Source organism: Colossoma macropomum, unplaced genomic scaffold (assembly GCF_904425465.1).
Source record: "Colossoma macropomum unplaced genomic scaffold, Colossoma_macropomum, whole genome shotgun sequence".
NCBI lineage: Eukaryota > Metazoa > Chordata > Actinopteri > Characiformes > Serrasalmidae > Colossoma > Colossoma macropomum.
Genome location: NW_023494792.1, coordinates 37362022 through 37377922, shown reverse-complemented (window position 1 = coordinate 37377922; position 15901 = coordinate 37362022).

Sequence of the window (15901 nt, the reverse complement as noted above, 5' to 3'; positions counted from 1 at the left end):
ACACATGCAGCTAATATCTTGAATACTGGCAAAGCAAATTTATTTTTTAAAGTATGGGCCCCATACTTGGACCGTTTGAGGTCTCTGTTTTAAGAAAATAAATACAGTTTGCCTTTCAGGGCTGAACAAAATGCCTCAAACAGGATAAAACATGTTACAGATTGCTGCCACTGATTTAAATGAGGTACTTTATTTGTAATCTAAAGACATGAAATACATTTCTGAGCACAATACAAAAGAATTTTGAGTTAAAGTCATTGAGCCATGACACACAAATCTTAGCTCCTAAATTAAGAGAACATTTGAACATTTTCTCAATCTCCTTATTGACAAAGAAGGCTTTGAATTCTAAGAAGAATTTCTGTGTATGTGCAGAACCCCACAAACAATAAAATAAAGATCCAACTGCTATATAACATTTATTACATACTTTGGACAAGTTTGAGTTTAACCGTGTCTATATTCTGGGATAATAAAGAGTTCCAAAAACGTTCCAAAAAAGTTGGGACGGGGCTATGTTTACCACTGTGTTTCATCACCTCTTCTTTTAACAACATTCTGTGAGCATTTGGGACCTGAGGAGACCAACTACTGCAGTTTTAAAAGTGAAATGTTTTCCCATTCTTGTTTGATATAGGATTTCAGCTGCTCAACAGTTCGGGGTCTCCTTTGTCGTATTTTTCATTTCATGATGCGCAAAATGTTTTCAGTGGTGACAGGTCTGGACTGCAGGTAGGTCAGTTTAGCACCCGGACTCTTTAAACACGGGGCCATGCTGTTGTAATACGTGCAGAATGTGTTTTGCCATTGTCTTGCTGAAATAAGCAGGGCCTTCCCTGAAAAAGACATTGCCTGGATGGCAGTATAAGTTGCCAAAATGTATATATCATTCAGCATTAATGGTGCCTTCACAGATGTGCATGTCACCCATACCATGTGCACTAATGCACCCCTATACCATCATAAATACTGACTTTTGAACTGTGCACTGATAATAAGCTGAGTGGTCTTTAGCCCAGAGGACACAATGTCCATGATTTCCAAAAAGAATTTCAAATATAGCTGCAAGCGGCAATCTGCGGGGTCCAAGCACCTGGAAGACATCGAGGAGTAAAGTAGTGGCCCCTGGTCGTAGACTGCAGCAGAACTTCAGATTTTTAAGAAAGTTCTCCTTTTCCTATGATTAAGGCTACTAGCTGATACATCTGCTACTATCTACGCAACTCATTTTAACATCCATAACAGGGATTCAAACCCATGACCCTAGAGTTCAAAGGCAGAGGCGCTAACGCTGATCCTGTGGCAAATCTGCAGTTTTTGAAACAATTTATTGAAAGGACGCAACAAGGAACCACACACCATTTTAGGACAAAGTAGCAGCATAAACAAATTTCATGTCTCTGGACATAGAAGGCAGCAAATCTTTTTTTTTTTCAGAAAGACCCTTCATTAAGATTACGATAATTAAGCGTGTGTTCACAACAACTGCTACAGCACCATCTAACACCAGTACAGGGAATCAAACCCACAACCTTAATCTTCAAAGGCGGATGTTTTCATGGTGAGCTACAAGAGGCCAACAGCAGACCTATTTTTTTTGAGAGAATTTATCGGTCTAGACCAATAAGGAACCTAGCACCATCTTGGGAATTAGTTTCCACCTTGCAATTATTGTGACTATTGAGTAGTATAATTTCAAACGAAATCATAATACACTGTCAGTTTGTCATTTTGTATATTTGTGTCAAATTTGGTTATATTCAGACAATTATTGGTGTATTTTTAGCCTTTTATGGCAGAATAAGCCAATTCACACCAAATTATTCAAATCTTCAGCCACACTGTGCTTAAGTCATGATATTTTCAATATGATGGTTTTAAGAAAAATTTGATTTGATTTAAACTCAAGCATTAGTAAGAAATGTCTATTCTCCATCTTTTGTCAACCGTGATATTACTGAAAGTTTTTTTAAGACTTGTATTTGCAAAATTGTTAGGCTTAGTGAAAAACATAACATTCAGAAATGCTCTTCGCTTAAAGACATACAGTAAAGCTTTCCATGTATATGTCAACAATGACGTGCAGTTACTGATTTGGCTCCCTCTGGTGGCCAGAGAAAAATCTCACCAAAATTTACTGAAATCAAATTATAGGATTTCCTGTACAGTAAAGTTGTTTTAAAATCCACAGACTAGTTCGAAAAGCTCAATTTTCAAACATTGATCAATCAAAGAAAAACTTTACAGAATTTTAAAAGACTTGTATTGGATAAAATGTCATGCTCAGTGTAAGCAATGATATTTATTGATTTATTTTGATATATGATAAAATTTATAGGACTTATTCTTGTTTATACTCTATAGCGCCACCTCATGGCCAATTGAGGTCAAACTTTATAGGCTATTAGAGATTGCCTATATGGACACATAATATAATTTTTGTGATGATTGGCCAATGCTAAGCCCTCCAAATGCCTCCAAATTTGACACAAATATACAAAATGACAAACTGACAGTGCTTGGTGCTTGGACCCCTAAATATTGACTTGTCAGACCACATCCATTTCCCCTTAGTCCATTTTAAATCAGGCCCAGAGAAGGTGGTGGCATTTCTGTTTACAGATGGTTTCGTCTTTGCGTTTTAAAGTTTTAACTAACATTTGTGGATGCAGTGATGAACTGTGTTCACAGACAGTGGTTTTCAGAACTGTTCCTGAGCCCATGCAGTGATTTCCTCTAGAGAATCATGTCTGTTTTTAATGCAGTGCCGCCTGAGGGCCTAAAGATCACAGCCACTGTTTTTTGGCCATGTCCCTTGCATGCAGAGATTTCTCCAGATTCTCTGAATGTTATTATTTGCCATAGATGATGAAAAGCAAAAGTTCTTTGCTATTTTAAGTTGAGAAATGTTATTCTTGAATTGTTGCACCTTTTTTCATCATGCAGTCCTTCACAGAGTGGTGAACCCCTCCCCATCTTTACTTCTGAAAGAATTAGCTCTGGGATGCTTTTTATACCCAATCATGTTACTGACCTGTTGCCAATCAAACACCAGGTTTTTAGCATTACAGAACTTTACCAGCTTTTTGTTGCCCCCGTCCCAACTTTTTTGGAATGTGTTGTTGGCATCAAATTCAAATGGGCATATATTTAAAAAGCTAAACTAAAATTTCGACATTTGTTATGTTGTCTGTCTACTATTTTCAATTAAATATAGGGGTTAAATGATTTCACATCATTGACATCATGATATCATTACATTTTGTTTTGTATTTACATTTTGCACAGCATCCCAACTTTTTTGGAAAAGGGGTTGTATTTCTCCAGTCAGCCAAATCAACTGTTGAACCAAAATTTTCTTCCTACAACTTTTATTAGTATTATCCAAGTTGGTATTAATAGCTCACTGTACAGCCTTTTTGTCACAAACCTTACTTGTTTTGTATCTCTCAAAAGCAGCTCTACAGGAGAGGTAGCGAAGACACCTGGACCAGCTTCAACTTTGTACTTATGAAACTCTGAAACTATGAATTAAGTCAGACTTTGCTATGTCAAAACTATTTCTGATCTGCTGGAATGGGAGGATATCACCATCTTGCATTATGTCAACAACAATCCTTATATCCTTGAGCTTCCAATCGATAAGTTTGGAGTTAAGCTGGTTGGTGTGGTGTAGTGGGTAACACCTCTGCCTTCTACACCCTACACTATACCAATAAGAGTCCTTGGGCAAGACTCCTAACACTACCTTCACCTACCTGTGTAAAATGATCACACTGTAAGTCGTTCTGGATAAGAGCGTCTGCCAAATGCCATAAATGTAAATGTAAATGTAAGACCAGGGGGGAAATCTGGATTTTCATGCAGCGTGGTTAATAACAAGAGGCAGTTTCTGAATCCCTCTAATTTTCTAACCTGTTTCCAGGTAAAAAGCATATTCCTCAGAATGATATATATTCTTGTTACCTTCAGTGATGCAGCTTTCAGGTCATTTTTACAGCCTGAAAAAGAGGAACAAAGTTGAGCTCAAAAAGGAGAGATTTTTATCTCCTAAATAGGTGAAGCCTGATGGGGACTAGCGAAAGGGGTAAGAGATATTTGGGTTTACTACTTGCAAATTCTTAAGAGTCATTCATTAATTAGCTCAGTTAATTTAGGAATCGATTGCTTCAGAGAAGCAATTCTGCCTTATGGCTGTGGCAAGTTGTTCCTTGGTGAGTGCAAACAATAAAGGACTCATTGGGCAGCCCTGTCTACTACCTTTTCCTATGCTAAAATTTGCAGATTTATGCCTGTTTGTGATAACAGCAGAGAATGGGGCAGTATACAGAATATGTACCCATTTGATAATCCCCTAAATCAAATTTAGACAAGGTAAAAATTAAACAGGGATATTCTAGCAGGCTTTTTCAGCGTCAAGGGAGGCAAACAGTTGCAAGATCTGAAATAAAACTGTCCCCTAAAGTACAGCTATGTATGTTCTGCAGTGATACCTTAGGAGTTAAGATTAAATCAATTCTATACTGAATGTAGAAAATGCTGAGAAAAATGTGAACTCTTTATCATTTGGGTGCAGAACTCACCATGTGTTGATCAAGCCAAAATCATTGTAAGTGTCTGAGATTGCTCTGGTTCTGTTTGAAATTGCATTTAGTGATGGTGGTGGTGGTTTATCAAACTGAAGAAAAATAGCAATTAAAATCTCCAGCAGTAACGGTATTATCACAAATCCAATCTGCAAATTTAGGAAAAACAAGGGAAACAAAATCATTAGACTGTATAGGTGTGAAAAAAATGTTCATAAAAGAAACTACCTGATCATATAGAGTCCCTTTTAGCATGTCTTTGCTGCCTTATATTCTTAAGAAAACTTTGTTCTCTTAATTGGGTTTTGTATTCCTCTTAGGTTTCAACAACACACTTTAATTCTAGGCTTATCATCCATTGGCTATAACCTGTCTAAGAAATATATGTCTAACTTTATAGTCAATATCTGAAGTTCCCATATAGTAAGAATATCCACAAGACAACATAAGAACTTAATATAGAAAAAGAACCCCCTTGTTTGCAATAAAACATGAGCTATGTACAGAAAACATGCAAAAAAAAAAGAAAAGACCTGTAGGTCTGACTGTGGTCTGTTTTACCCAACAAAGGTAATAAGCTGCCCTCACCATACTTATAGAGATAAGTGTGCTGGACCAGAATAGTCTTTGGCAGAGATGGTCATGCTGTTGCATATCATAGCAAGTGTCCTGCAGCCCTAACAATAAAAATTAAACCATTTCTCTAGGAAATATACACAGTATGATAGAACAAATAAAGAGTGTAGCAACAGGCAACCTTGCTTACAACAATAAATCCCCCACCCACTAGCATTTTAAAAGCTTTTGGTTGCGTTAACAACAAAATACTACTGCACCATAATTATGTAATACTTTAGTCTTTATACATTACATTGGATGTTGGCAAATTCTCATCCACCTCAATCTAATGTCACATTTAAACATTTAGCAAAAATAGAAGAAATTGGGTAAGGGGCAAATACTTTACTTCAACAAAATGAACTAGTTAATATTGTTTTCTCTGCAAATTCTTCTACTTGTATGTTAGATCCAATTCCTACTGGTTTACTCAAAGAAATGTAGCCAGAAATAACCAAGCCTATTCTGTGAATAATAAACTCATCTCTTACCCTTGGCTATATCCCAAAAACTCTTAAACTATCTTAACTTTTAATCTCTGATTAAGAAAGCTAATCTTGATCCCTGCAAACTATCAAATTATAGATCTATCTTGAATCTCCCCTTTATATCTAAGATCTTGGAAAAAGTTGTAGCAAATTAATTAAGTTCCTATTTGTATAGGAATCATATACATGAAAAATTTCAGTCTGGTTTTAGGCCACATCATAGTACAGAGACAGCACTAGTAAAAATTGTAAACGATCTTTTATTATTCTCTGACCAAGGAAATGTGTCTTTGCTAGTCCTCCTTGATCTTAGTGTGGCATTTGACACGATGGACCACTCCATATTACTAGATAGACTAGAAAACCTTGTAGGGGTAACAGGAATAGCTCTTTCCTGGTTCAGATCTTACCTCACTGATCACTATCAGTTTGTTAATGTAAATGGTGAATCATCTGTCCTCGCAAAAGTAAAGTATGGTGTTCCACAAGGCTCTGTTTTAGGACCGATATTATTCACAATATATATGCTACCACTGGGCACCATTATCAGTAAACACGGCATAAATTTCCACTGCTATGCCGATGACACCCAGTTATATATATCAAATGAACCGGATCATAAAATTAAACTTAGCAAGATTGAGGACCGTATAAAAGACATAAAAGACTGGATCTCGAGTAACTTTCTCCTACTTAACTCGGATAAAACAGATGTTCTGCTTCTTGGTCCAAAAGCCGCAAGAAACAAACTGTCTAATTTTACACTTAATTTCTCAGTTGCGTCAGGTTCATCTGTAAAAAATCTTGGTGTCACGATAAATCCTGATTTGTTCTTCGACGCACATACACTATATTGCCAAAAGTATTCACTTACCCATCCAAATCATTGAATTCAGGTGTTCCAATCACTTCCATGGCCACAGGTGTATAAAACCAAGCACCTAGGCCTGCAGACTGCTTCTACAAACATTTGTGAAAGAATGGGTTGCTCTCAGGAGCTCAGTGAATTCCAGCATGGTACCGTGATAGGATGCCACCTGTGCAACAAGTCCAGTCATGAAATTTCCTCGCTACTAAATATTCCACAGTCAACTGTCAGGGGTATTATAATAAATTGGAAGTGATTGGGAACGACAGCAACTCAGCCACAAAGTGGTAGGCCATGTAAAATGACAGAGTGGGGTCAGCGGATGCTGAGGCGCATAGTGCGCAGAGGTCACCAACTTTCTGCAAAGTCAATCGCTACACACCTCCAAACTTCATGTGGCCTTCAGATTAGCTCAAGAACAGTGCATAGAGAGCTTCATGGAATGGGTTTCCAGCTGCATCCAAGCCTTACATCACCAAGCACAATGCAAAGCGTTGAATGCAGTGGTGTAAAGCATGCTGCCACAGGACTCTAGAGCAGTGGAGACGTGTTCTCTGGAGTGACAAATCACGCTTCTCCGTCTGGCAATCCGATGGATGAGTCTGGGTTTGGCGGTTGCCAGGAGAACGGTACTTGTCTGACTGCATTGTGCCAAGTGTAAAGTTTGGTGGAGGGGGGATTATGGCGTGGGGTTGTTTTTCAGGAGTTGGGCTTGGCCCCTTAATTCTAGTGAAAGGAACTCTTAATGCTCCAGCATACCAAGAAATTTTGGACAATTTCATGCTCCCAACTTTGTGGGAACAGTTTGGGGATGGCCTCTTCCTGTTCCAACATGACTGCGCACCAGTGCACAAAGCAAGGTCCACAAAGACATGGATGAGTGAGTTTGGTGTGGGAGAACTTAACTGGCCTGCAGTCCTGACCTCAACCAGATAGAACACCTTTGGGATGAATTAGAGCGGAGACTGCGAGCCAGGCCTTCTCGTCCAACATCAGTGTCTGACCTCACAAATGCAGTTCTGGATGAATGGTCAAAATTTCCCATAAACACACTCCTAAACCTTGTGGAAAGCCTTCCCAGAAGAGTTGAAGCTGTTATAGCTGCAAAGGGTGGGCCGACATCATATTAAACCCTATGGATTAAGAATGGGATGTCACTCAAGTTCATATGCATGTGAAGGCAGACGAGCGAATACTTTTGGCAATGTAGTGTATAACGAATATTACTAGAATAGCCTTCCTGCATCTGATTGCTGAATTAAAAAATGCATTATCTCTACAGGATGCAGAAAAGCTAGTTCATGCATTTATTACTTCAAGGCTAGATAGATGGTAATTAGTTTTCCCTGTCATATAAAAGGTGCAGATCTGGGGGTTCATGGTCATAGAGTATTATGGTAAACTGGGAGTGTTGGTGCTGTCATCCCGCTGCTCTCACACGTTCACTCCAGTTTGCTGATGGTGGAGCGGAGGGGAGCTGAAATTTCAGGGAGCCCTAATGTCTCTGTTACCTTCTGGTTTCTCCCTTTAGTAAATGGCTGTAATAACTAGACCTGCCAGAGTCTCTGCTGCCCTGTTAATACTGTAATCTTCAATCAGTCACTCTTAACAGAACTAACTCTCTGTGTGTTTTCCTTTCTTTGCCGAGTGCGTCTAATGCTGTTGTTTCTTCTGCCTTGATCGGGGCCCACTGCTCGCCAGCCTTCTGGACCGGCTTGACCATCATTGAGCTTCTTGCTGTACAACACTGTGCAAACCTCACCCTCATGAACTGACCCTCCTGATGATGCTGCTGCTGCATAAACTAAAACTAATCTAATTAACCATTGCTCCGTCTGTTTTCCCCGTTTTGTACTATAATATAATACATATAATATATACTATAACACTCTATACTAAAGCTGTTTACTGTCTGGTGTCGACCAGAGGAGGATGGGTTCCCCTTTTGAGTCTTGGTTCCTCTCAAGGTTTCTTCCTCTTGCTCTTAGGGAGTTTTTCCTTGCCACTGTCGCCACTGGCTTGCTCATGGGGGCTTGGACCCAGATTTTTCTGTAAAGCTGCTTTGTGACAACACCTGTTGTAAAAAGTGTTATATAAATAAACTTTGCTTGCTTTTTCACAGCACTGTACATCAAGGGGGAATATTTGTTAATTTGATAGCTAGAATTGCTGATGCATGTATGCTTTGCTCAAATATTCTCAGTAGAGAAATGTAATGTTTTTTTGTTTCTGTAATTGCTTGTACAGAACACTTACTACAGTGCAGTGTATTATCTCTTGACAGCTGCAAAGTAAAGAACTAGGAAGCAAGATAACTAATTTTAGTAGTTTTAGATTTAGCTGCTTTAGACTTGTACTTCATTAGTTGTAAAAAAATGAATAAAACAGACACTTAAATTGTTAATCATACTTATTTAATAACAATTATAGCAGAAAACAGTCAAAGGCAATGAAGCTTCAGCTCTGAACATTAAAACTGAGCAAGTAAACTACACAATTTACTATGACAATGCAGAGAGTGCCATTTAGTTAGCCTGCTTATTAATGCATCCAAGGAACACAAATCGCTCTGTTTAAAATGTTATGGCTTCAGGCTTCATTTATTATTTAAGTATTACGTTAAGAAGCTTCCCAGCAAAAACATAACATTGTCACCATGTTGTCTACTTTCTTACATGTTGCTACAACGTTGTCAAAAGGCGCTGTTTACATCTCAACAAGGTTGTCACAATGTTGTCGCAACCTCATTAGTATGTAACATTGCCATGTGGTATTATGACTACCTAGTGGCACCTCAGCAAAATTTCAGTGGAGTTCCATTCACGACATAATGTAACTTTCTAGGAGGTTGTTTCTGAGGAATCACATTTCAACTTTGTGACAACGGTGTGGGCACCAAAACAATAGGTTGTCACAATGTCGTAACAACATAACTGTTTACAGTTTGCTGGGTGGAGGTTCGTTGTCAGTTTCCTCCCAGACTGATTGGGAGACGGACTGGAAGCTTGTGGTGAATCAGAGTTGAAAGTGAAACTATGAGGAGAGCTGATGGACTTGATTATATTTTTCAGCTGATATGCGTTAATAATGACCAGTAAGTAACTCAGTTGTGTTGCTTGTTAGTGGGGGTTTCACTGAGAGTTGATAGTTTATTTCTGTTATGCTGAGTACAGTGAAGTCTGCTAGTACTACACAGTTCTGTTAGGCTGTTGTTATGCTTCATTTGTGTGATTAACATTCCTGTGGACACACTCTAGCCCAGTAAAGTGTTTTGAAAAACAAACACATAAACAAAGGTACAAGACTGTAATTAACATATTGAATGTCAGAATTAACTGCTATCCCACAGTGTACTGCAAATGGCTTTATCCAAACACTTTCACTCTTTTTCACAACGTTTGCAGTTGGCTATTCTCTTTGGTGTTTTTTGTAGATATTACTGGTTTTTAAACTGAAAATTTGAATAACATTTTTAGAGCAAAATATGAATACCATCGCTGGACATGAAACATACCCCTAATCGTAGCAAAGCCCACCTTCCCTACATAAACACACCCACTACATACAGTACAGTACACACCCACTACATGCTTGTACAGTCCACTCACATTTGGTGAAATTTATATCTTTAAAGGAATACAGTTCCAGAGAATAATTTTTAGTAAATGTGTTCATAAAAGTCCAGATTATGCTCTCTCTCTCTCTCTCTCTGTGTGTGTGTGTGTGTGTGTGTGTGTGTGTGTGTGTGTGAGAAGGCAGTAAACCAGGGGTGCAAACCCCAGTCCTGGATGGTCCAGCACAGTTTTGTGGTTCCCCTACATAAACACACCCACTAAACCCACCTCTTAATGGGCTTAATGAAAAATAAATAATTTGTGAGGTTAATTAAAGGCTGAAAAGCTCTTAGATGAGGGGTCACAAAATCTAGTCCTGCGGGACTGGTGTCCAGCACAGTTTGGTGAATTCACTGCTCATATATGCTTTCTCAACCTGGCAATTAACAGCTTTTTTAAGTCAAGTGTTTGAAAATGGAAATCACCAAATTGCACTGGGCTCGGGCCCTCCAGTACCTGGAACTAATTATGCTTGCTTTAGATCGCAGGCCATTATTTCATGAAATGTTTAAAAACATAATTTAACTTAAAAAATACTTGGGAGCATATCTTTTCTGTTATTTGGCTTACTGATATATGTGTGTGCTGCTGTGGTGGGCAAGATACAGTCTAAAATCTGAAAACTTGAAGTCCTTTATTTCAGACATTTGAGTTCCTGAACATCACTTTCTTCACCCAGCAGATTGGAAGCCATTAGGGCCATTAGTAGACCAAAAATACAAGATGTACTTTTTCTAAAGCTGTAATTTAAGTGCATTCAAACAATAACTACACAATATCAGGAAATATATAGCTTCTCAGTTTGCATAGCTACAGGAAGGAAAACTGACCTTGTAAAATTGCTACAGTTTACTAGATAATGCCTTTTTGGTCTAATGTACTTAATTCAGAGTGAATTCTACAATTCTTGGATGGCATTGCATTGTCAAAGAAAGGCATTCTGTAGAGCAACTTGCAGTTATGCAATCCACACTCACTAAGTACGCTTGTACGCTTAGGATGCTCGTACAGTCCACTCACGGTTGGTGAAATTTATATCTTTAAAGGGATAAAGTTCCAGAGAATAATTTATAATATATGTGTTCATAAAAGTACAGATTATGCTCTCTATGTGTGTGTGTGAGAGAGAGAGAAGGCTGTAAACCAGGGGTGCAAACTTATATTTAACAAATTAATGAATGGAAACATCTACTATTAGAAAAAAAAACATTGACTTCTGAGAATTTAATGGTGTAATGCTTTTATGATGGTCTAATAAGCTGACAATCACCACCAACTCATTTCAACAACAGCAGGACAACCTGAATGTCTAAATTTGAACGCAAAACACCATCATGGCTAAAGAGCCTATAGCCAGCTTTTTTCTTGCATTTTATTTTGCTCCCTGAGATCCACTTATTACGTTGTTTTATGTACCAAAAACAATAATTCATTCATCTTTACATGACAACTTCCCAACCTCTCTTTATCTCCTTAAATGTACCAGGCTGTTTTGCTACTGTGCAGCTTTGTTTTCAGTATATGGACTGGGAGTGAATGCTATGTTTTGAAACTTTAATAATGTTTACATACTACAGCAAACTCAATGAAACATTTCATAAAGGTAAGAAAAAAATAGTTTTCCACAATATGGGCCCTTTAAAATAACAAAACATAACATTTAGCACAAGAATACCATGTTGTATTTAAAAAAAAAAGGTTCTATAAAGAACTGATGAACAATAAGAATAATAAGAGTTAATGAACAGAAACCAACAAAACTATAAATTCTGGTAAGCTATAGTTATTCCCACATAACACTTGAAGAAGTTTTCTGCTGTTTGAGTTTAAGAAATCTGACAATTGAGAACTGGCAATCATATTTTACAATTCACAGTTAACAACTGACAATCAGTAACACAGTTAAAATCTGACAACCCAGACTAACAACTTTTTACAATATTATTAGTCATCAGAATGTTAATGCTTCAGTAATGCTATAATAATTGATAATGTATCCATTTTCAGGCCCTATTGTTAAACTGAGAGAATAGTGACAGCATAAAAATTGGAAGACAAGTATGTTTGTTTGTTTGTTTATTTGTACCTCTTTGATGACTGAGAAAGTCTCCAGTTAATGTTTTTAGATGGAGCCAAATGGGTGGACAAAAGAACACTGCTTATTCCTGTCAGAGATGGAGATGGGTGTGAAAAATACTTTAAAACATAATTTCCAAACAATGTCTCACTGTTATTACTCTAGGAAGTCATAAGGGACATCAGAGATGAGAATGAACTCATTGTTGCAATGTAGTACTAATCACGATATCCTGATTAACTGGGCTGAATATTTAAGAGAGCAGATACCTCTATGAAAGAGCTCCGGTCAATGAAATTATGCTGACTCTAAAAGCCTGGTATGAGACAGGTCAACCTTGTGTGTCCCACGGGTACTACATAGATAGCTTAGGTGGCTTTACTTTGATCCTTCATTGGGTAAGTAGCTTTGCTACAGTCTTTGGGGAAGTGAGTGCACTACTTTTTCAGTGCAAGTGACCTAGAGGTCTAGAGGGCTACACAGTGCATGAGGTAGTGCTAGCTAATTTCCCAATGAGGTAACAGAATGTGTTGATAAGCAAAAGATGTAACTGTAATGAGTCAAGCCCTTAGATAATAAGATTAAATGGGTTTATCACACAGCAATAGAAAAAGGTTGTTGGAAATTGGATTTTTACTTTTTTACAACTAAGTAGGTATATACAGTGCTATGCAAAAGCCTTAGACATCTGAGAAAATTATATTTAAGGCCATTTATCTGGACTGTAAGCGTTTATTTGTTAAAAAAGCCTAACATTAGAATAAGGAAGCAAATGTACAAGTAAACAATACATTGTGTTTTGATGGGTGTGAGTGTGTTAGCTGAATTATTTCCAAAGTTCTCCGTGAGGACCATTCAATACTTGCTTAAGCTAATCCGTCCTTCATTAAATTAAATCAAATCAGGTATGCTTCTGATAGAGTTTAAAAAAAAAAATTACTGGAGTGTAGCGAGTCGTCAGGAACCAAACTTCTAAATCTATTCTACTAACCAAGATATTAACAACTTTTCTAAAACTTTTTTTTTACTGTATTCATGTTTATTTGTATTAGTTCTAATGTTATATAAAGTTGGTACTGGCAAAAACAAATGTAAAGCTGAGATAAATAGTATTAAGATGTTTGCACAGTACTGTATCTTCAATAAGATTCAAGTGATATATTAGTTGACAAAGAATAGGAAACAATATCTGTTCTGCAAATGTATTGGTCTCAGTGGAAAAACTATTGATATAGCACTGATATATACATAGGTGCTTGTTTTATATTATAACAAACAGATATATCTGATGTGATGTAGACTATTCACTGAGAATTTAATGGTTTCAGTACAGCAGTATAGTCATTGTAGCACAAATGTGTTGATTTTCCTGCTCAAACACACCTGATTCAACTCATCAAGGGCCCCTAGGCTACACTTTAAATGGGCCCCCCAACACACAAACATCCTATATATCCATTAACAGACAGACAAGAGTAGATGATGCAGAGTTTATAAAAAGAAAACAATCTGTTAATGAATGCTGTCTTACCTTCCATAGAGGAACTGACTCCATAGTTGAACTGTTGAGTGGATGAGGCAATAGGTTGAGGCGTCACAGAATTTAGGTTTCGTTTCCCAGTATCCTTTGCACTAATGTGGACAATGCATATGTGAAGTGACTGCTCTCATTCTCTGCCTCTGAGAAAGTCTGGGAGATCGTTGATCTGTGAGTAAACAGACAGAATTATCCAGATACTTAAGGCAACCCATTTACAGTTCATAAGGCTGTCTTTATTTCTTTGGTAAATCATTGGTAAAGAGGCCTCCTACATTTCTCCTCTGGAGTAATACAGAGTGAAGGAAAAACCCTGCAGGACTAATCAAATTAAATTTGACTAAAAGTAATTCTTTCAAAGATCATTGAATCCTGATGACTTTACTGTGAGTTTTCACCACACACTGCTAGTACAGCTTATGGTCAGAGTACACTGACCCAAAAGATGAACAAACAAAGACATTATATAGCTTTTAGAGTAGCATTTGAATGATTTAGTAGTTAAAATAACACAAATAGCTGTGAAGAAAAAATGCTCACTTTCCAGCTGAAGAATAAACAACCTTCTCCTGATGCTGGTAATTACACTGTTATATAACACAAACTCTACCACCGTCATACTTCTTTTGATAAACCATGAATTGCACATGCTTTTGTAAACTCACCAGTGTGTTCATAAGCCATGGTCAAAACTGAGCCTTGGTTGACTTGACACAGTGGTGCACTTGACTTTGTCAACAATGATACACCAGAGACACCTGCCAGGACTTTGTCTCATCCTTTTCTACTGGATCCTTTAAACTTTATTTACTGGTCCCACTTGGAGGAACGAGTTGAGAAAGCATGAGCTTACAAAACATTTCCTAAGCCATTTAATTCAGCTTAACATGAAGCAAGTCCTGCTTCTATAATTATCTATGCAGGAGTTATAAAACACAGGGAACAGTACCATGGGAGCATAAATAAATGAACAAATGAATTACTGAATGAATAAGTGAATGAAAAAGATGCTAATGGATGGATGGATGGATTCATGGATAGATGAACTAACAAAAGGAGGGAAGGATGAATGCATGGATGGATGGATTTACAGAGGGAAAGATGAATGGATGATGGATAAACAAACAAATTGACTAATTTATGAATGAGATAATTAATAAATGAAGGACCCATGTCATTTTAAAGACAATCCACTCCAAATCATCATTTAATAATTCTAATGCTAGTAATAAACTGTATCTATATCGTACTTTTCATACATAAAATACAGCACAAACTGCTTCAGAGAAATAAAATGACTAATTACAAGAAAACTGAATAATTTCCAATTTCAAAAATAAACTAGAAAGAGAAAGTTTGTGAAAGAAGTTTAAGTTGGCTTGAAAAAGCCAGTTAGTTACGTTTAAATGTTAAAATGGATGAAGACTGTTGATATGTATATTGCCAAAATGTTGTTTAATTGTGTGTTAATTCTGTGGAGTGTGTGTGGTGTGTTAATTGTGTGTGTGTGTGAGTCTGTTGAGTGTGTGGTGTGGAGAGTGTTGAGTGTGTGTGGTTTGTTTATTGTGTGTGGTGTGGGGTGTGCTTATTGTGTTGAGTGTGTGTGGTGTCATCTGTGTTGAATGTGTGGTGTGTGTATTGTGTGTGGTGTAGGGTGTGTTGAGTGTGAGTTGTGTGTTTATTGTGTGTGGTGTGGGGTGTGTTGAATGTGTGTTGTGTGTTTATTTACCTTAAATCTTGCCCCTTTTTTATTGCAAATTATTGAGTCCACCTTAAATTCTGTGCCATCTTAATTTTAGTGCTACCTTCAAGAAAGTTCCACCTTAAAGTCTGTACCTCCTCAAATTTAGTGCTATGTTAATTGAAGTTCCACCTTAAATCCAGTGCTAACATAAATGCAGTTCCACCTTAAAAGCAGTTCCATCTTAAAAGCAGTTCCACCTTAAAAAAATCATTATGTGTGCTGATACTGCTGAGCATTAGGCTGTGAGCATGTGAGACTTTGTGCTCTGTGTGTGAGTTTGTATGTGTGCGTGAGAGAGGTGGCCATTGTGACATCACGTGTGGCTTGTCGCCAACATTCCGCCCATTCATTCCCTATGGGAAAAAAATA